This window comes from Neltuma alba, unplaced genomic scaffold (assembly GCF_004799145.2).
Source record: "Neltuma alba isolate B1F8T4 unplaced genomic scaffold, ASM479914v2 tig00012620_pilon, whole genome shotgun sequence".
NCBI classification, from domain to species: domain Eukaryota; kingdom Viridiplantae; phylum Streptophyta; class Magnoliopsida; order Fabales; family Fabaceae; genus Neltuma; species Neltuma alba.
Genome location: NW_021637061.1, coordinates 309390 through 331928, shown reverse-complemented (window position 1 = coordinate 331928; position 22539 = coordinate 309390). Strand labels below are relative to the sequence as shown.

The 22539-nt window shown below is 35.2% G+C and overlaps 1 long non-coding RNA gene across 1 annotated transcript; it reads left to right on the top strand.

Annotated features, from left to right (window-relative positions):
- Window positions 1-766: 766 nt before the first annotated feature.
- On the top strand, window positions 767-3081 carry LOC114729293 (uncharacterized). Its single transcript, XR_003738731.1, has 3 exons — window positions 767-988; window positions 2353-2463; window positions 2898-3081. It is a non-coding gene; the product is annotated as an uncharacterized LOC114729293 (long non-coding RNA).
- Window positions 3082-22539: the final 19458 nt, after the last annotated feature.

Below are 22539 nucleotides of genomic sequence, written 5' to 3'. Positions count from 1 at the left end.
TAAAAAAACTCTTCTATCATAACAAATGAGGTATAAATCAAGTGTTGTGGATCTATTGAATGTTGAAAATAAACAAGTTACAGATGCAGACCTGTGCTGGACATCGAGGCCCTATAGGATGTTAGAGGTTGCGGAGTAAAGGACTATGTTTAAAGCTACTACTAATTTAAGAATTGTTATTGATTTTATATATAAGATTTATTTTATATGTGTATTAATTTTTTTTTTCAAAACAACCGTATTGACAATTTTTTAACAATAACTAAGTAGAAGAAAGAAGAAAAGAATTAAAAAAAATGATTAGGGTTTTTAAAACAAACATATCATATTAACTAATTTAATTAATATTTTTAATCTATTCAAATTAATTACTTAGATTTTACATTAAAGATAGAAGAAATAATATATATATACATATATATATATATATATATCTGTCAGTTGGCATAATAATGCCGGAGACCTAAATAATAAAAAAGAAATAAGACAAATATTTAGCATGCCGCGGTTCTCCAGATCATGGACCTACATCTACTATGGCCGCTTACAACATATGTTCTTGTTATTTTTTAATCATTCAAAAAAATGCAAACCATCATTCGTCATTTGGAGGCCCATAATAAATTCTTTTCTTCAGCCCAAAAATGAAGGCAAATGTGTTAGCCGGAAAAAAAAAAAAACAGAAGAGAAAAATAAAGGCAAATCAGCCGTTTCATATGCAGCTCCACAACGTAGCTGGTCGATTGAATTCTCATTCGAGAGCCGCGTAAATGTAACGGAACTATTCTGCAACGGCTACTTTGGGCTTCTATTAGTATTGTTCGTGTTTTCTTACTTTGGTTCCTCTGCTTGCTTCGATCGTTTGTTCTTCAGTGGTCGAAACTCATCTTGCGTCGGTGTTCAGCTGCTCGAATAACAAGGAATTGGATTGCGCTCTATTTGAGACGACCTCCGTAATTCGATCTATAGTGCGATTCCTGAATTCACGGTACGCAATTTTTCTCGTCTTTAGCTCTTGTGAAATGTTCCAGCGGAACCCAAGCGCTGTGATTTTCATTTGCTTAGTTAGATCCTGATAGGCAATGATCCAGGATGCTTGTATATCGCAATTTGTCTTCAGTGATTGCTTCGTGTTACGTATGGTAAATTAATCGGTCGATATGTTTTCTATTTAGAAACATTTTCCCATTGCCTTTCCCTATCAATATATATTCTTCTTGAATTTTCCTCCCTCCCCGCATCAGTATGATTTTCCTTCTTGAATTTTCACCTTCAATCGCCGCTGTCTCAGTGATCCCCTTCATGAATTTACCTTTATCAGGATCGTAATCAGAATATATATTGATTAATAAATCATAGGATTTATTTGATTCCGATTTAGTTGGATTTCTTCTTATTCACCTCCGGTGAATCAAGAGGAAGAATCCTTCGGTCTAGCTAATTGAAATGAACTGATTTGATTGCATGATTATAATTCACCTTCGTGCCAGAAAACATGTATACTTTACTTTCTTAATCTTGTCCTGGGCTTACTATGAGGATAGATAGTCTTTTTTTCCTCTTTTCCGGTGGGACAGTTTAGTGAGCCAACAAGCAACGGCTTGAGCCCAATCCCTTCCTTCTTAGTAAATGTCCTTGAACTCAGAACTCCAACCTAAAGTCGAACTCCCTTCTCTATTTCACTTAGGCTATACGAAAATGAATTCGATCCAGTAATCACTTCCTCTCTGTATCAGTTACAGAAAAGAAAATCAGAGCCAGACAAGAAGATGCTGATCTGTTTTATTATGCTATTTCAAATAATATGTCCAGTTGTGCTTATAATTGATTTAATTGGAATGGGAGAGAATAGACAAGAGATGCTGATCTCTTTTATTATGCTATTTCAAATAACATGTCCAGTTGTGCTTATATTGATTTAATTGGAATGGGAGAGAATAATCCGCAATAAAATGGAAGAGAATCTCAAGCATAGTTCTGGTACACATTTAACACTAATTGCAACATTGACATTGCTTTGTTGGCGTATGAATTTGGAATTGTTTGCTTTCTTTGTTTTTGTATTTTTTGTTATCAAGGTGATGGATGAAACCAATATGCATTACATAGGATCTATTTAAGGATTTTAATTTAAATGAACATCAACATGACTGATTGATGATGTGTAATTTGTAAGTTGGGGTTTTGAGCACTACGCTACAGAAAAAGTAAATACCAAGATCCCAAAAAAATTATTATTTATACTAGAATGCTACAAATTGCAAATTGGTTTCATTGAAACCGTAGTCAATAAGCTCATATCATTTGTGATTAATTAAAATTATGATATACTAATAAATAATAATGATTTAGAAGTTTGGAACCAGACGGAAACGAAAGGAAAGGGGTAGCGTTTAGAGGAGCAGCTTTGAGGTCTCTATGAGGTACTCAAGGGTGCCATTTCTTTGGTTTTCAAAACTGAAGGTATGTTGCTCTTCTCCCCCTTCATTTATTCTCCTATGCAAAAATTTAGTTGGGGATCAAAGATGAGAGCATTTATTTTGGTATGTTGGGAGGCCATCTCAAGCTATGGGTCTTGGTATTTTGGTGTTTCATGTTTGTAACATGAGGAAATATTGGATTCGAATTTTAGCATAAGGCATGCTTATGTTTTTATTGCTAGTTTGGTTTGTAGCTCTCTCTTTGTGAGAAAGGATTTGAGTGAGGCTTAAGAATAAGGTTGAGTTCAAGATTGAGCTCTCTCTTTTTAAACCTTGGAATCCTTCATGGTTAGAATTTAGAAACTTGGTTACTTCCATTGTATTAAAAAAAAAAAAAAGGAATTTAGAAAATTGGTAAGGCATATATGGTAGTGGCTAATTCTTCAATTTATCATGTGACATTCGCTATTTTAGCAGGCTTGGAGCTTTTGGAATTAGCTTTGGAGTGTTGGATCTAAGGGTTGACTTTGGGCTTACTCTTTCATCAAGCCACAAGCTCATCTCCAATTCTTACTTTGATAACCATTTATAACGTCCAGAGTTAACTTGGGTTTGTGTATGTTGATTTCCTATGGTTTTATATCTGAATGGTATGTTTAGAAGCTAGCTTTTACATAATATTTTGTCTTCTCTCCCTGGTGATTGCTGAAAGTCCTAGTGTTCAAGGAGTTTTGAACTTTTCTTCATTTGCCTTACTGCTCACTAGGCTTATATAGTTCTTTATACATGAAAGGCATGTTAAGAGAGAGTTTGGGACTTTTCTCCGCTTGCCTTATCGCCCTAGGCTTATGAGAAGCGTGGGTTAAACCTAAGCAGACTTGTGTCACAGCTAACGAGTCAGGATTGGGGTGTGTACTAATGTGATGGGCCAGCCAGCATTAGTCAAGAAGAGAAATTTTAGGTACAAGGATTTAAATATTTAAATTGTGATAGGATAAGGTTTAGGATACAAGGAGAAAAAACTCCGGCTCGTGACTTATATGTGACTTGAGCTAGAACATGTTAACCAAATTTTGGAATTTGGTGAAAACTCCCACCTCCCTAGAAGCCACCATTGCCAACCGGAGCAAATAACTATTAAGCTTTGAGATATATAAAATGACTCTAGCAACCAAGCGAATAACAACAATTAATCATGAATGACTGTAACAACATAGTGAATAATAACAATTATTAGCAAAAAAACCATATGACCATACTCATCTAAGCAAGTGAGTACTATTGTCAAATCTTTTGTGCTGCAGCTGCTTACGCCTCAAGGTGAAAGGAATTTTCCTTTCAAATGTCCTGTTATTTTCACACCACTCTTGAAGATCTATCCTAAAAAAGTGACTATGCCCGTTGAACAATTTTTTGTCGCAATCACGGAGGATTCATCATATTTTTGTCACTTTCCATGCCAAGTGCATCAAACATTTGTGGGGCATCCTAGTTAACATCGTAGTGGTAATCGTCTTCAAGGATAGCATTATAAACTAATTTCACATTGAAGTTTTCCCACTACAGTCCCATTTGAGCCATTGATAGGTACCCAATTTTTACGTTCACCCACAAGATTATATTCTAGTAGAGCTTTATCAAGAACATCGTTGTGGTAATCATCTTCAAGGATAGCATTATACAGTAATTTCACATTGAAGTTCCCTGCTACAATCTCATATTCATTTGAGGCATTTATATACCCAATTTTTACGTTCCCAGAGTTACCTTGATGCTTGTTTCCATTAATACCCTGCCCAAATTACTTTCACCCACAATGCATCTTGTTTCTTACAAGATTATATTCTAACTGAGCTTTATCACGTCGGAGCACTTGCAAAATGTGGTAATGGTCATGCATTCGTTTATAACATTAACTTTGTGCATAGAAGCCCCTGCAAATAGAGTAATATTATCAGCAAAGGCATTTCAAGAATATTTTGTGTCTTTGATCCTTGTCCCCCATTGATAATCTTACGCCAATGTTTCAGCTGTGGATCTGGAAACAAATTCTCATAGGATTTTAGCAGATAATATTTTATGTAGTTTTTGAGTCTTTACTCAGTATCTTCCAAAAGCTCCAAGATATTATACACAGGTTTCTAAAAGGTCCCCTTGTGACCTTCGAGAAGGCAAACATGATGCTTTATGGGATAATACATACCTTAGGAATGAACTGCTAACCATTATACTAAAAGTTTATAGCATCGGTCTGGAGTATGAATCTTATTATGCAAGAGTCTTGTCAACTCATTGTGAAGATTTTCTTCATCTAAACAAATTCCCTAGACCCTAAGAACAAAGTGCTAACCATTATGCTAAAAGTTTAAGTCACACCTTACATTTATGGTAAAAGTCAAAGTCATGACAGTTACGGAAAACACACCTTACATTTATTGTAGCTAACCATTATGCTAAAAGCCTTTTACATAGCTTAAGGCATGATATTGAGGACTTCTAGCTGCAAAAGCCCTATCAACTTATTCTAAACTTTAGGGTTTCAGGATGGATTAGCTCTTTTAAGTTGTAAGAATCTTGTCAACTTATTGTAAATTTTAAGGTTTCAGCCAATCTTTACTTTATTCCATATTTTCTAGGTAAACACAAATTCTAGCTTACTAATCATATTATGTATTTTAGCCTCTTGTTTGACTTCTTAAAAGGGGTGAACATAATACGCAATTTGTAATCTTAAGAATGAAACACTAGCTACTATGTGAGAAGCTTAAATTGATAGCAGAGGCACATTATAACGGATTAGTATGGTTAAGCCTTGATTTATGTTCAAATAGTTAATAGTGTTGACTGAGATTAATTGAGGCTTAGCAACACTAAGGATGATGATTGGCGGTCATATTTCCAAATGTTTTAGAGTAGTATTAGGATTTGAAAATTTTAAATGGCTAAGAAAGTTTTTTTGTCTTTTACACAGGTTTCTAAAAAGTCTTCTTGTTTGACTTCTTAAAAGGGGCGTAATCTTAAAAATGAAACACTAACCACCATGTCAAAAGCTTAAACAAATAGTAGAGGCATGCGTGCTATAATAGATTACTGTGGTTAAGCCTTGATTTTATGTTCAAAGGTCAGTAGTGTTTATTGAGATTAATTAAGGCTTAGAAACGCTAAGGATGATTGACAGTCATATATTTAGACATTTTAGAGCAATATTAGGATTTGAGAATTTTAAATGGTTAAAAAAAAATCTTTTAGTGATTCTTTCTGTTTTGAAAAATAAACAAATCAATCTTTTTAAAGAATCCTAATTTACAAATTTTGGAAATGTATGGAACATAATTTTTGAAGTTAGGCCCCTTTACTATCTACAAACCTTTTGGAGTAATCTTTAGTAAATTATCCTTTTCCTCACTCACTGATTATATGTGCTAATATGCTTTTTGTGAGTATTTTCATATTTTGAGATAATAAAATGCTATTTAGAACTCGATAATATTTGATATATCTTTTGAGTTATAAATTGTGGAATTGTGAATGAGAAATTTGGAAAGTGTGTTATACAATTTATACCTTTGAAGTTGATCGTGGATTATCAATAAGTACTTAAATTGATTTTTCCTCGGTCAATGCTCGAGCGGTAAACGGGACGGACTCTAAATCCAGCTCGGGCCAATAATTCGCCAATCCACCATGAAATGATGTAACCATTTGTTGTTCTCTGAAATGCCCAATAAGCTTTCATACACAAGAATAAAAATCTGCTACATCCCTACCATTGGTTTTGGCAATTGATTGGATGTTAAGATGAGTCTTGTTTTACCATGTGTCCAGGTCACCATTAGTATACATTGGTTGGCCTGTATGGCTTGTGTATTTGCCCCCTTTATAGTGAGGCCTTGTTGATTGTTCCTTGTTGTTATCTCTTTATACACTTGAAATTTGTTAACTATCTCACTTGACACCTCATGAGGTTATTGAGGCGTTTGTCTTATCCTATGGTTTTTAATATTTTCAGCTTCTCTTGTTATGTGCTGATTAGTTATATATTGTCACCTAGGTCTCGTTCACTATGTTGCATATCTAAATATTTTTTATTAACTATTCTAATTGGAGTGCTACTAGAAGGGTTTATGGTTTAGGCCTTTAGGATTATTTCTGGTGACATTTCTCCTAAACTATTAACTTTCGATTAATGGAGCTTCGGAAAGATTTATAAGTTGTATGTTTAGAAAGTGTTTTGTGTTGATTGAGCTTATTTTTGGACTTCGACAATCCTAAAGACTTAAATATTATTATATTTGTTCAATATTAATGAGCACGAGCACTTTCTAAACATAGAACTTATAAACCTAAGGTGTAGATAGGTTTGGCCATGTGGCACCTAAAAGTCAGCACAGACTAGGGACCTGTATCTAAGGTTGATATAGAATGGCATACAAAGTCACTTACATAAAACCTCTCTTATGTTAGTGTCCTTGGCTACACAAGCTCGTAAGTCTTTAAGAGTCTCCAGGAGTTGTGAGAACAATGAGAGTTTAGGTGTTATTGGTTTCCCTTGTGTTTACACAGTGCAAAAGAAGGATCAAATGAAAGAAGTCACTTATTTTTCCATTGACTCTCTTATTTTGCGATTGAGGTGAGGTTAGGATTGAGTTTCAGAAAATTAGGCATTGCTTGATTTATGTTTTTATAATTATCTTTTAAAACAGGAAATAACAAAATTTTGTTTTGATGGTAGTTTTAAAAACTTGGAGAATTGAGAGAAGAAGAGAGATTGTCAATGTCAGATGGAAACTGAGAGAAGGCAAGAGACAGAGTGGAGAGGGTGTCGATGACGAATTGAGAGTTGGAGGATTGAGAGACAACATAGAAACAGACCAATTATCAAGAAGTTGAGTGTGAGAGACATAGTGGTGACAGCAACCGGTGAGCAATTAGGAAAAATACAAAATATAATATAAAAAATAAAAAACATATAAAATTGTTTTGAGTGTTTTGCTTTTAAAAATAGCTTATTTTTTTTAAACACTTAGTGGAAATTATCGTTAAGCAATTGTTTTTAAGAAAAGAATTCAAATAGGCCTACATTTTTTAATAAGTACAAGTATTTTCTTATTGGAAGCAACTCCTGCTCAAAAATAGAGATTCGTTATTTGGCGTTAGGCCCAATAAACTCGGCCTAACATATCTAGCGTAATTTTAGACCTTAATCAATGTTTAACCCAAAGTACCCATTTTGTTTCTAAATTTTTTAGAATTTTTAGAAATAATTTCTTGTCCAGTTATAATGACCCAACTATTAAAAAAGAAAGAACCCAAAAAAGACTTTAAAGTAACATTTAGACTGGATTAGAGTTAGGATGTAGCTTCCTCCCTCTAGAAGAGGACCCAAATGAGGACTCAGAGTCACAATAGCTTATGGTAATCAAGTATAGTTGCTAAATATGGTGGATATTCCCAGGATTTATAGAATGTAGGATTTGAGGATTATCTTCAAGAGAGAAGGATCAGGAATGATTAGAGGAAGACTATGTTGTACTAGTATTGTACTAGTATCATTCATGAAAGGGCTTTTAATGTTGTGAAGAGCTACCCTATAGCTAAAGAGTTTAAATATGTGCTATGTCCTAGAGCTTATGATAGGAAAGCTTTCACTTTGAGATAAACTCTAAATGGTCCATACAAATATAGATCTCTTCAATCTCAGATAAGCACTTCACAGACATTGAGGATTATAATAACATCAATGATGATCATGATAGTAATGAGGAGGATGTTGTTGGTAATGGAGCCAAATTAGAGCTGTAGAATGCGATTTGAGGTTTATCTTCAAGAAGAGAGAAGGATCAGGAACAATTAGAGACTACGTTGTATCATTCATGAAAAGGCTTTTAGTGTTGTGAAGAGCTACCCTATAGCTAAAGAGTTTCAATTTGTGCTATGTCCTAGAGCTCATAATGGGAAGGCTTTCAGTTTGGGACAAATAAGGATCTTTTCAATCTTAGATAAGCACTTCACAAACAGTGAGTATAATGACATCAATGATGATCATGACATTAATGAGGAGGATGCTGTTGGTAGTGGAGCCGAGTTAGAGGTATCTTTCGTATATGATGAAATTATACTTGGTGGTGGAGCCGAGTTAGAGCTATCCTTCGTATATGATGAAATTATACTATGGTGTGACAAGTCATCAATTGATAATATTATCAATTAGCTTATGAAACAGCAAGACAATAGCGCACCAGGCAATTTAATTGATATTATTATTAGCTTATCAATAGAGACAATAATACAACAACAATTTATAAACAGTAATGAACAATCAATTGATAATATTATAAAATGTGTAATGAGTCTAATATGGTCAACCAAGATCCTTTTACTTAAAATTGAATATGATTCTCAAGTACAACACACTAAAATTCAAAACAAAAAATAGTTCAAAGTTCAAACACGCCCTAAAAACAGATCGAAGTCTGACACAACAACCAGAGTGTCATGTCAAAAGAGAAAGAAAGAGAAGCTGAGAAAGCTAGAGAACAAACCTGCTGGAGACTGCAGACGATGAGTGGAGGCTAAACGCAGAGTTTGGTTGAAGAGATGAGTGGAGACCAATACTAACTCTGAGGATAGGGACCTCATTTGATCCGTGGACATGGCATCTATAGAGAATTAAAGTTCTTGAGATGGGGAATTAAAAGTGAAGGCTCTAAAATATTCATTATCATAGTCTTGCATAAAAGTTAAACTACAAGTCAATCCAGAAATAGACGGGACTTGCTTCTCCCTCCTTGGGCTCAGAAGAAAATTCCAATAATTAAAAAATTAAAAAAAAGCACCCAAGTGACTGCCGACTAGTGAGGCCAAGAGCCTCTCGTTGGCAAATATCTCATTCATCTTCCTAATAATGGCCTCAACCTTTTTACCTTATCGGACAAGCAGGGGGCCATTGACCATGAGATTATGAATCCAAACTCTCTCTCTCTCCCCCTACAAATTCAAACTTTATTGGTCAATTGGATCCCCTTAGATCTGTCACTGAATTCAATTTATAATATTATTAGCTTCTTAAACAGTAATGAACCATTTCAACTAATTTTCTCTCCACAATGTTTTGGACGTGTAATGAGTCTGATATGATCAACCGAGATCCTTTCACTTAAAATTAAATATAATTTCAAGAACAGCAAACCGGAGTTGAAGTATAAAAAGAGTTCGAAGTTTGGACACAAGAACCATAGCTTCCAGCTGGAGAGAAAAGAGAAATGGAACGAGAAATATGCTTGAGATTTCTCTTGATAACAAAAAAATACAAAAACTAAGAAAGAAAACTATTCCAACTTCATACGCTGCGTCTGATTGGGGAGAGGAAGTGGTTAACCTTCTAAGGCAAAGGAGATGTAGGAAGTGAAATAGAGAAGGGAGTTCGACTTAGAGTTGAAGTTATGAATTCAAGGACTTTCACTGAGAAAGAAGGGACTAAGCTCAAGTCATTGCTTGCTCGCTCACTGAAATGTATACATGTTTTCTGGCATGAAGGAGAATCATAGTCATTTGTAATAGAATCAATTCATTTCATTTATCAATTCACTAGACAGCTAGATAGATGGATTCTTCCTCTTAATTCACCGGAGGAGAGTAAGAAGAAAACCAAACTAAATTGGAATCAAAGAAATCATGATTTATAATTACTAATATTCTGATAATTGAATTACGATCTTGATCCTATTGTCTCTATAGATCCAGAACAAATAAAGAAATCGTTTCTCCAAAGCTGTTCACATTAAATTGCCTCCAAAATCCACGATCAAGCCAGAGCTATATCACCTCTTTTTTCTTTATAGTCGAGAACTTCGTGCCCATGAGGTAGGTGTCACTGATAAAGCAACGGCAGAAGGCAAAATTCAGGACGGAAAATAGTATTGATGTGGACAAGGAAGGAAAATGCAGGGAAGAAAATACTGGTAGGAAAAGCAATGGGAAAATGTTTCTAAATAGAAAGCATATCCATCTATTAAATTTATGATACGCAACAAAGGAGAGTCTCTAATCTTCAATATAGTGACAAGTTATGAAAATATATAGAAACACAAAGCAGTGAAATAAGGCACATTACCGAAGACGAATTTCCTCCGAAATCATTGCCTATCAGGATTGAATTAAGCAAATGAAACCACAACACCTGAGTTCCACTACCGATGCAGAAAGAAAAGGGGGCAAATCAAAGAATACCAGAAGAGCTAAAGGCCTAAAAAATTGCGTACCAACGGTTCGAATTGAATGCGATCCAAGCCATTGTTAGAGTGGCGACTGAAGAATAAACGATCAAGGCAAACGGAGGAACCAAAGCAAGCAAACGCGAGAACAGTATCAATACTCCTTCTGTTCTCAGTATAAGATTTAATTGTTAAATTGGTTTTGCCTCTAAATATAAAATTCATTTCTTATATTTATTAATTTTTTCTAAATTACCCTTATGGATAGTTCTTTAACCATAATCAAGTAGAAGAGAAAGATGGGATATTAAGAAAGATGACTATGGTATTTTAAAAAAAAAGTGTCACATTTTTTATAATTAACTAACTTATTTAACTTCCTTAATCTAATCAAATTAGTTAAATAGGTCTTATATTAAGGATCGAAGGAGTAGCTTAATAGAATCCCAATCTAGCCGTTGTAGTGATCGACGACTTCTGAATTCGAAAGTATTTCAGCCGATCAATTATGCCGTGCCGCTGTAAATGAAACGGCTAAATTTGCCTTTACATTCAAAAATTGAAAAATCGCTTCATTTGGATTGGATTTTTGGGCTAAAGAAAAGAATCTATTATGGCCTTATGGGTTCAGGTCAAAAAATTATGGCCTTGTGGGCAATAATTGTAATTACGATCGTTGGCAAAAGAACTATAATTATAATTATAAATCTTGCGGGTTTTGTTTCCAATCTTTTAAAAAAATAGTGGACTTAGTTGGCAAAATATCAACCGATTTTGATGCGGGTTATTTCCAACCCAATCGATCAACCCAGAGCCATTCATAGGTTAGCATGGTTTTATTTTGGATTAATATAAATTTTAGTTTTTCAAATTTGAGCCAATTTTGATATTGGTCCCTGGAATTTTTTAGTTTTTCAAATTTGAGCCAATTTTGATATTGGTCCCTGGAATTTCAAACACAGATATTAATCGATGAAATTTTGGCAGTTAAAAAACGTTGGTCCCTAGTACTTTTATACTGTTAGCTTTGACTTAGATGGCACTAACACCGTTAACTTAATGAGATGACACATGAGCTGGGACATATGTGGCTTGATGCATGGTCATACATAAAGCCAAAGAGAGAGAAAAAATGACAGTTGAAGGCGAGCTTAAAGACAGTGGCCGCGTTGCATGAGTAGCCATAACCCAACTTGACGTAGCTTGACGGGCTGTAGGAAGTCCAGTAAATGTCGCCGATTTTGAGGATGACAGAGGATGAGTCCTTGAAGTCCATCTCAGCTCTTAATCTCTCTTTTATCCATTTCCATGTTGCTGCTTGTGCTTCCCATTCTCTCTCTTCTCTTTCTCTATATCTGGCCTGCGCTGTGTAATACTCCTCGGTCCTAATTATAGACCCAATTGACTTATTGAGGAGATTAAGGAAGTAAGTAAGTTGGTTTTATAATAAATAGTGTTGTCATTCCTAAAATATCCTTGCTAATTAATTGGCTAAAACTTATTTAGAGGATTATCTTGAAAAAAATGCTATATAAGAGACAAAATGGATTGGGGTCTTATAATTAGGACAAATAAAAGTCAAATAGGGTCTATAATAAGGACCGGAGGAGTATATGTTTTTTTAATTGAGTTTTTCACTTTACTGGAAGCTGAACTCCAATTGACTACCCAATAAAAGCACAAATGATAAACAGAACTCATCTTTTTTTCCTTTAATGAAGGATAAATATTAATCAAGAAAGGAAAGGAATATATGTTGAGGGGACAAAAAAAGTATTAATATTGTTCATGAATATATTGATCTTATCTAGAAAGAAAGAAGGGGGGAAAAAAAACAAATAAATGGGTTTAAAAAGTGCACTACAGAGAAATAAAACACAGTGGTTGAGATTGGAAAGCAAAGGGGAAGTTTAGTGCAGAAGGATCGATGAAGGCGGGGGGGGTATGCCGCCACATTATTTTATTAGCTCTGTTTTTTGTCTCAAAAACAGAGACCAACAGAGATGTAATTTGAGTTGTAACATGGTATTATTTTACTTGGATGTCATCAATTTTAATAATGTCACAACAGTATCATAGTTGGATGCGATGAAATTTAGTTGCATACAATAGCAGCTGCAAGGCATCATCAATACAACACACATTATAAGTGGAGCCAGCACCTGTCAACACGAGTTTTTCTTTTCATAACATGGTATATAAGCTGCTAACTGAAAAAAAAAAAATCAATTACTAATCTTATTCCAAGATCTAATAACCAAAGCATATGACATGCCCTGGAGATGAATGCATCATAAGCAAACTTTGGTTGCTGTGAAGTGGAGTCCTGGTACCATTCTCTCGTCCACACATAAAATATTGCCTTGGATCATGGAGTTTTCTTTTCTGAGTGAAACGAGGTGTATTATTGCAAAGTTACTGTCTTGGGTGAATTAATGGGAGAGATCAACAACGTATTTGCTGTCTCTGTTTCTATTGTTCTGTCGTGCATGAGTTTTGTTCAACTGTAGCTTTTCTTTTCTTTCTTTAACTTTAAGTCTAGGTCATCACGCCATATATGTGCTAGGTTATGTGTCTACCTCATCAGGTTAACGGTATTAGTGCCATCTCAGAGAGAGTTAACGGTATAAAATACTAGGGACCATAACAACCAATATCTCCGGACCAATATCATGAGTCTGAAACTTTAGGGACTAATACCAAGGAAGTTGTATTTTGCATTTAATTAAAATATAGCCTTATCAGATTGAAAGATGATAAGATTGTAAAATGGCTATTTTAATTTTAATTTTAATATATCAAAGATGATGGCAGAATCATCTAATCAATAAGCTCACTTTGATAGACATTAAATAAAAGAGGGAAAAAAAAAAGAACAGAGATTTAAAAAAGATTTAATGTTAAAAATTAAAACAGATTAAATTTTATTTCAAAATGCTAGGGATTGATACAAACTTTACACAAGTATTATATTATTTTAGCGAATAAATATTTATCATTTTTTTTTACAATCCACCAACTTTTTATGAAGCTGCTCTTTGGCATTGAATTGCTTCATTCAACCTGACCATTTTAAAACTTTTTAAGTCAAATACCTAGATAAGGAGAAAAAGCCCCCCCCAAAAAAAAAAAAATAATGGCGACGTTGTCTGTTGTTATCTCTTTAAGGGAATCACAATAACTAAAAACCGAAGTCAACCATAGAAAATGCTATAAATAATATCAGACCCCAACAGGATAAGGCTAGAAGATATACATGCATATCATTTATTGAAAACTGTTTCCTACAAATGGGATAAAATCTGCTTTTGTTATTCCTTTAGAACCTCGCAAATAAAGCCAATGCTATATTAAGGGACAAAAGAGAACCTTGTAAAACCAAAGTAGCAACTTTTAACAACTTCCACCGGCCAGCTCAACAACCATGCTCTGCCAGCTCATAAATCAACCACGGATTAAGAGCCCGACGGCGTCGCAGTTCCAACCTCCCCCGAGTAAGAAGACCTTCTCTAGAATTGCTTGCAGAACCTGTTGATGAAGTCGGCATTTGACGAATATTAGGCTGACCATTGGTTTACACAAACTGTAACCCTTTCAACTGTTTCAGCTTCCAGAGGTAGTCCATTCAACTCCTACCAAGAGGAAATACAGCTATCAGGAGCCAACCACATTTCATTACTCCAAATTTTGTTCTCCTAAAAGTCAGTGGACTTAAAAATAATAACTGAAACAGAATGAAAACATAATTAAGAGTACCCAATCAAGCAAAGGAACACCATGTATCATGATTATCACAAGAACATCAGAAAAACAATCTCAATTAGAGGAGAACCTAACTTGGCATATAACAGAATGGAAACCCAATTAGATGCTATTGCTGGTTAAAATAAGACTACTGACTACCCACATTAAAAGCTGTTGATAAATTTGGAGCATTTCTCGACAGTGCCTTTTTTTAGCTACTTCATGAGGTTCTCGCAACATCTCTTCAAACAGGTTCTCTCTAAATGGCAACATATAGAACGCAGTCGACAAGACAACTTCAGATAATCCTTGAAGAATTATATGAAGACAAAACTTCAGATGATCCTTGAAGACTTACATGAATTTAGAGGGCTATGGTCACAGTAAATCACCTGTAAAGCTTTTGAATAAAAACGTTGTGCAGGTTTCGTTTTGTATTTTTACCTGCATATGGTTCAGCAATGTCAGAATTGAATAGCTTTGAAAATTCAGGAACACAAACACTTAATAGTTCCAACATATTGGACATAGAGAATATAGTCGATATTAAAAGGTTTAAAAAAGAAAAAAACATACACAAACACCTTACGTCATGCATCAAAATAGTGGTTGAAGTCATTTATTCTAAGCACAAAAAAAATGCCGCCTGGCAGCTGTTAGAATAAGACAAAAGAAGAACCTAATAGATTTTGAATGTATGTATCATACACCCACCATTTTCCATACTTCATCGGTAAGATGATATCCATCATATTCATCACATATTTTTACCAGCCACTTACTCTGATCCTTACCATCCCTATGGTATGAATGCAACTGACCAACCAATCTACATTATGTATCAAAGTTTATAAACATGAAATTTGCAAAGCTTGGTAGAAGGACATGAAATACCAAGAAGTGCATAATTGTTTTGGTACGAAGTTCTGAACATTCCTTCTATCAATGTCGTAACATGATCTCAAAAGAAACTTCATGGCTGCAATCTCAATAGCTTGTGCCTCTGAACTGCTCTCAGATCACCTCAAGATAGGAGGGGGCTACATGGACCCAAGCACATTAGGCAAATTTACATGCAAGCAGCATTTGATTCAACTAACAAATTAATAGATATACCTCTCTTAAATGGATCATAGAGAAGGACTGTTCCATCACATGAACTTTTTCGCTATGTCCTGTACTGCTGTACTCTCTGTTGCAGATGCACAGTTATCACCACCAAAAATGGATGAAATAACCAAACTTGATTTACCGGAGGTTCCTGGGGGGGGGGGGGGAAAAGGAAGCATCACAAAATTTATATGATGCCAATACTCACTGGTAAATCCAAAGAACATGCTGGGTATTTAATAATCAAAAAATAATATGAATGAAGACGTATCACCAATCCACAGAAGACTTGGACTTTAAATGGTAAAAAAGGATTACCAGAGGATGCAGCCCTTTCAACATCCAATGCAGGACGAAGAACCTGTCAATAATTAGTTTCATACAAACTAAGTAAAAACTACGGGATGTTAATTAAGCGAAAGTAAAAATTACAGTCTAAACCATGATTTGATACAAAACAAATTGACCACCTGTGGCTTATAATGCATCATTCATTTGTTATCAATGAGTTGCCTTCATCTATATTTCAACAAAAATATTATGCAAGTGTTAAAACAATAAGTTGTCACCCTTTCTTTCTGTCTTCCTTTCCAGCAAAGAGGAAATTAAGAGCAAAAGCACATGGAAGGAAAGCAACTCCGGCTAACATAGTGGAAGGTAGATCAGAAAAAATGAACAGTTTTATTGCTAGAAGTTTGTTTCCCTTGTCGCTTAAAACATTTCATAGGTTTGGAGACTGTTATTGAAGCCTATAGTTTTTGTTTCCACTCTTAAGCCAAAGGAATGGGCCGGGCTCCAAAGATAATGAGATTGTTCAGGGTGTAAGTAAAACATACCTTCATCAATGAAATAAGTAATCATCTTGGATAATTTTTACTAGGACTAGAAGGGGGTAGGTGGCAATTAAGCAAATCATAAGGAGTTAATGAAAGAATTAAAATATTTTTCTCTTTTTTACGCCTAGGGGCGGTTATTTTTAACCAATTCACAAAGTGTAAATGTAGTTATTCTCCGGTAAATATCTTGAATCCTTAAAGCTAAAGAAATAAACTGTTCATGGATGGAAAATATATACTCTAATTGACAAGACACGATTCCAGGCCCCAAAAGAATGATAAGACAATTACATACCTGATCAGCCACGAATCCATTAGCTTGCCTGCTATTGGATATTAGCAAGGGTGGAGAGACATGTTAAGGAGTGAGAGTAAATTATAACCCACTACATAGACGTATATGGATGAAACTTAATGATCTGATAAACAATTATCGATACCTCTGCCTTGAAAACTGAGGGAGGAAACCTAGAAGATGCATCTGTCGCATTCCAATCTCTAATGACTTACTTCCACCAATAAAATTTGGGTGAGAAGTATTACTGCATCTGTCATTGTAAATTGCGGCATTTTGAATATCTACCATTGATTGGCCACTAATGACATGATTATAGCAGTAGATAGAGAAGGTAGAATCAATGAAGCATATATGGATATGCCCTTCTATCTTTAAAAGAATTTGGATTCCCACTTACCTCCATTTCAATAATGTGCCCAAACATATTCTCTGAGGGTTCAAGACCACCTTGCAGAAAGTTACATATGACTTCATCAATGTGCTTTCTTAAGAAAGGAACCGCTGAGGCTCATTCACCATACAGCAATGGCTGATCTGAAGAAACCATATATAATATTGTATATATAGCGAGAGAGAGGGGTATGTCAATGGGACGGCGAAGTAAGGCGCAGCAGAAATGGCAAGCCATTAAGCCCTACCTTTATTAATTCATCATATATAAACCTCGCATATTGAGGCTTGGATCCAATAGCCGAGCTATTTGTCTTCTCACAAGAACTTCAAATGGCACCTAGTTGCATGAAAACAGATTTTGGGGGGGAGTCCTTAAGAAGGAACGGAAGTCATTTAATTGATATACGAATTCAGAATAATTTGAGCTCAGAAGTTTATTACAAAGAAATTACAGGAAATAGCAGAGGGGGGAAAAAGAAATCTAACAAGACCTACTTCAGGAACAAACAATGTTGATCTAGGTCCAGTAGCGTTTTGTATGGCAATTCGAGTATCACCATCAGTCAAATCCTCACACGGATCAACTTCCTGCGAGTTCATTTAATCTCATCAAGTTCAAAGAAACCAGCCTATGTTTTTGATCCAATTGTAAAAGCTTTAATTCTGTTTTATCACATACAGTTTCCGTGCAATAACTAAGGCTGAGATGTTGACCTTTACAGCCTCTCCCAAGTCTATTTAGCTCATGTGTTGACTTTTTACATTCAATAATAAATAGCCCATCTGGGATTTGTTCAAATTCAATATAATACAAGATAGATCAATTTTTCAAGGCTTCTTCTGATACTTCAAAATTGTGTCATAATTTAGGATATAAATTAATTAAACCTGACAGTAAAAAACATTTTTAAGTGTTCAAGGTTTATCTAGTGCTATGAAAGAAAGGGAGAACCGAAAAATTCAATGGTTTCAGGTGCATCCCACAGGCCTTTCTGCATTTTATATATGACAGATTTTGAAGAAAAGAAATTATTAATGAAGAAAAAATGTCTAGAATTCTTAGTGGCTCTTGGGAATGCAACCCTGTGTGTGACATCCATATTCAATACAATTAAAATTGCCACAGCACAAAAGCAAAAATATTCAAATCACTAAAAGGGTTACCAAGAGACTCAATCAATCATCATTCCACACGAAATGAAGAAAAACATTCTTGAGACCAAAAGAAGACATATCCCATGGAATATGAAAGGAAGAACTCCAATTGTTGACCTATTGATCATGGCAAATCATTTAATGATTTCAGTAATATTTATTATGATCCTAAATAGATTTGGTCACTTACACTTAAATCACATGGATGAAATAAACAACTTCAATAGTTCATTTAACCATTATCATTGCTTTCTTCACTAAAAATATTGGTCAGATTGCTCCAATTTGTTGTTAAAATGGCTAGAGAATTCAGGATGAGTTTCAAAACATCATATAAAATTAAAATATATATATTCTTTGGTGTCTATTTTCCAATCTGCAAATTCAACAAACACATGAACGCAGATTCAGACATTAGCAACTTGGTTGGGGGGAAGTTGATGCTGGTTTTGATATGTAAAATTCCTTAGCGAGGAATCCACAATCTAGAGATTCGATTATTTCAGAATGCAGATTAGATGTCTAAATCAAATGTCTATGTGAAACATGGTAAAAAGAATTATAAGTTGCAATACCTTGTGTCTAGCTTTCACTCAATTTGGTGACTATCTATAGACTAAAGCAGAAGATTTTCTTTACCTTCATGCTGTCAACACATTCAAAGTAAATCGTGACGAAGAATGAATTAATTCAGTCATACACACATAGATTTTGGCATAGAATCAATATAAATATGACGACTGCTCAAGTAAATACAAATGTATATACCTCTAAGCACTTCATGAATATTGATTGAAAAATATAGTGAATTCTTGCTCCTCCAGAAAGCTCAATTGTAGACATGTCCTCGTTTTCCCCTCTACTATGGAGGAGAATGCTGTTTCAACAACAAAAGGTTGGAAATACCATTACCAAATAGTAAATTAAATCATATGTGGAACATCGGTCAAAACTATAAAGGAAGGGAAGTATTAGTGGGAATATAGGATATCAGTTAACTGACATGAAGGTTGTTAAGAAGCCAAGAATCCAGAAGGTAGGAATAGTAAGGTACCTTCACAGTATTTTGAAAGAATATTCAGAAGGAGGGCACCCTGACTGGAAAAAGGAAACCGTCAAACGAATTAAAATAGCCAGCAAAAGTATACAACATTGTGGGTGCCATCTGCTATAAGAAATAAATTTATACAGTAATAAAATACAAGTCTGAAAGACACATTCAAATGCTAATACATGCCTTGGACTCAGTGATTTCTCCATGGCTCACAAGCTCCTTTGCAAAAACAACCAGTGCGTTGCTTATAAGTGCTCTCAACTCTGGAAGCACTGACGTGATATGTTGTGCAAGAATCTACAGATAATGAGCCCAAAGTATTTTGTCACCAAGTAGTCAACCAGATACCGAAGTAGTCACTCCCAACAATGACAAAATGACAGAAACTAACTTCCAAAGCATAGCCCCTAACAAACTTGTTTAAAATAAGATTTCAAGATCAAGAACACTCTTTGCAATTTTTCCTACATTTTTGTGGTAAAAGGAAATTACTAAATAATACCAGGAGAAATTTTTTCATCCATGTGTAAAGTTGAACATCCTAACAGAGAAAGGAACTAAAAAGAATTGTTTCTTTGAATGAGTAAGCGCATGCTATCCTATCAGTGGAGAAAAATCAATGGTGGTGCTTTGGTTTGATTATTCCACGACTGGGTTGTGTCTCGACAGTCACGCAAAACATGGAGGATACTCTCAGTACTGGTGTTGCACCAGCTATAAGTGTCACAGGCACATATCATTCTCTTCTGCCCTTCCTCATTTGTCAGATGCCTATTATTTCCTACTAGCCACAGAAAGGTTTTGACGTGTTGAGGCGTGTGAAGTGTCCATAATCTACTCCAGTTGTTTGGTCCCTGTTGAGTTAGAATATCTCAAATGGTTTTGTATGCGGACTTAACAGTGAATAAGCCACTTTATTCCATTTCCATCTGTAAGTCTGATTCGCCGCGTCCCATTTTGCACCCTCAGACACTTAATCCCACGTCTTTTTAATACCCAACCATATGTTGGATCCAGACCTTCTTTTATCTCTCGAGCATTGTATCTTGGCCACACTTGTACTTACCTGTTACTACCCGAACCCAAAAAGCATCCTTCTTCTTAATCAAGGTCCAGCCTGCCTTCATAAGAAATGCATGGTTTCGATCCTTAGCGTCTCGAATGCCCAAACCTCCTGCCTTCTTCGGTTTACAGACATTCTCCCAAGCAATCAAGTGAGTTCGTCTCCTTTCTGATGTCGAACCCCATACAACGTTACAGTTGCATCTATTGAGCTCATCTGTTGTACCTGTCAGAATCGACGACGTCTGCATTGTATAAGCTGGGATGGCCGAGGTGACAGAAGATACAAGGGTGACTCTACCAGGAGAGATAAAGAATTGACTTTCCAGCTTGTGAGCCTTCCTTTAACCTTGTCTAGCTGCTACTTCATGAAACGTCTCCTTTGTTACCTTTTTGTGATGGAAGGGTACCCCTAAGTACTTCCCCAGATCAACCGTAAGTGTGAACTCGAGTAAGTCACTCAGCTCCGACCTCCTATTGTGGTTCACATTCTTTGAGAAGAAGATTCTTGATTTCTGAGCATTTACTTTCAAACCAGAGCTCGCACAAGAGTCATTGAGACATGACTTGATGTCTGTGAGGCCTAAAAAAAAGTAATAATATCATCAGCAAAAAAAATAAGTGTGAGAGGGGGGCCAGTCTTACTTAAACAGAATCGGTTTCCAAGTCCCATCATTGATTTTTTCTTGTATGAGGTGCGCCAGCTTCTCCATACACATGACGAAGAGATAAGGAGAGATAGGGTCACCCTGTCATACCCCACGAGATGACAAAAACTCTCAGCTTTATACCCATCCCATAACAACTGGAGAGAAGCAGAAGACACGGAGCTAAAGATAACTTCCACTAAATTTGTATGAAGATTCAGCTCAACAAGGCATTGTTTGAGAAACCTCCAGTTAACCCAATCGTAAGCCTTCTCTAAGTCAATTTTAATTGTCATAAAATCCTTTTTTTCTTGTCATATGTCTCACAGAATGAATAACCTTTCCTGGGCCACAATGAGTTTCAACGTCTTTTCTTCGTCATATATATATATATATATCTCTATGTCTGCTGATGTTATCAATGCTTTCTTCATTTCTCAAGTTTTGACGGATTGGTAATTTAGGGATTTCAAGCAGCTGGTGATATTGTTAATCTCAGTGACCGGTAGCGTTTGAATAATACTTGCTTGAATGAGAAAAGAAAAATGAAAAAGAAGCCCAATAAATTAACATCATTTAATTGTGCATAAGTTTTGATTTATCACTAGTCAGCATATTGAATAAATTGATGAAACTATCATCTCAATATACTTTGGGCTCATAAAATAAACTCCAAAATTACATAACTTTAAAAGGTTAACAGTTATGACATCAACGGTGGATCTTGATTTGCTTCCGTGTATGAATTCTTATAATTCTATTTATATTTCAATGTTTAACATAAAATATTCTCCTTGTTCTTTTGCATGTGCTTAATGTTCAGCTCCTTTATTGTTCCCGTTTCTTCACGCACACACTTTGAGTTTCTAAGTCCGTTATATAATGCAGCATCTCTGATTCTAACTATATCTTTTACTCCTCTGATCTTTAATATAAGACCCATTTAATTAATTTAATTAGATTAAAGAAGTTAGGTAAATTAGTTAATTATAAGAAAAATGACACACTTTTCCTAAAACACCATAATCATATTTCTTAATACCTCCTTTCCTTCTTCTACTTGATTATGGTTGATGGAGTACCCATAACGATAATTTAGAGAAAATTGATAAATATAAGAAAGGTCTTATATTTAGTACGAAAACCAGCTCAAGAATTTGGTTCTATATTAAAGACCGGAGGGGTAGGAAAAAAGAATGTTACTGTAGCTTCTTTTTTTTTTATAAAAAAATAATAATTAGCCAACTTTACTTTGCACTTTTGGATTGAACATCGTAGTATTTCTGTTACAAAGATAGCTATCTATTACTATTACAATTTTTATCATCTAAAATTGGCACGTGTCAAATAAAAAGCCGAGGAATATTCCATCATCTCGCGGCCGTAATTTTGCTGTCCGTCACGTGATTCTGTGAGACTCTGACAGCATCAGTTAATCGCTGCCTAGGATTAAGCGAAGGAGGTAAGCCACAGGATGGGGTGCAGCGGCTGAACCCATCTGGCCGGCCTACAGGGCCGAAGTTTGGGATTTCCGAAAGGCAGTTGAGCTTAAAAAGATTACGGCCCTATGGGGCCGAATTTAAACGGACTGACCTTTTGAGCCACGA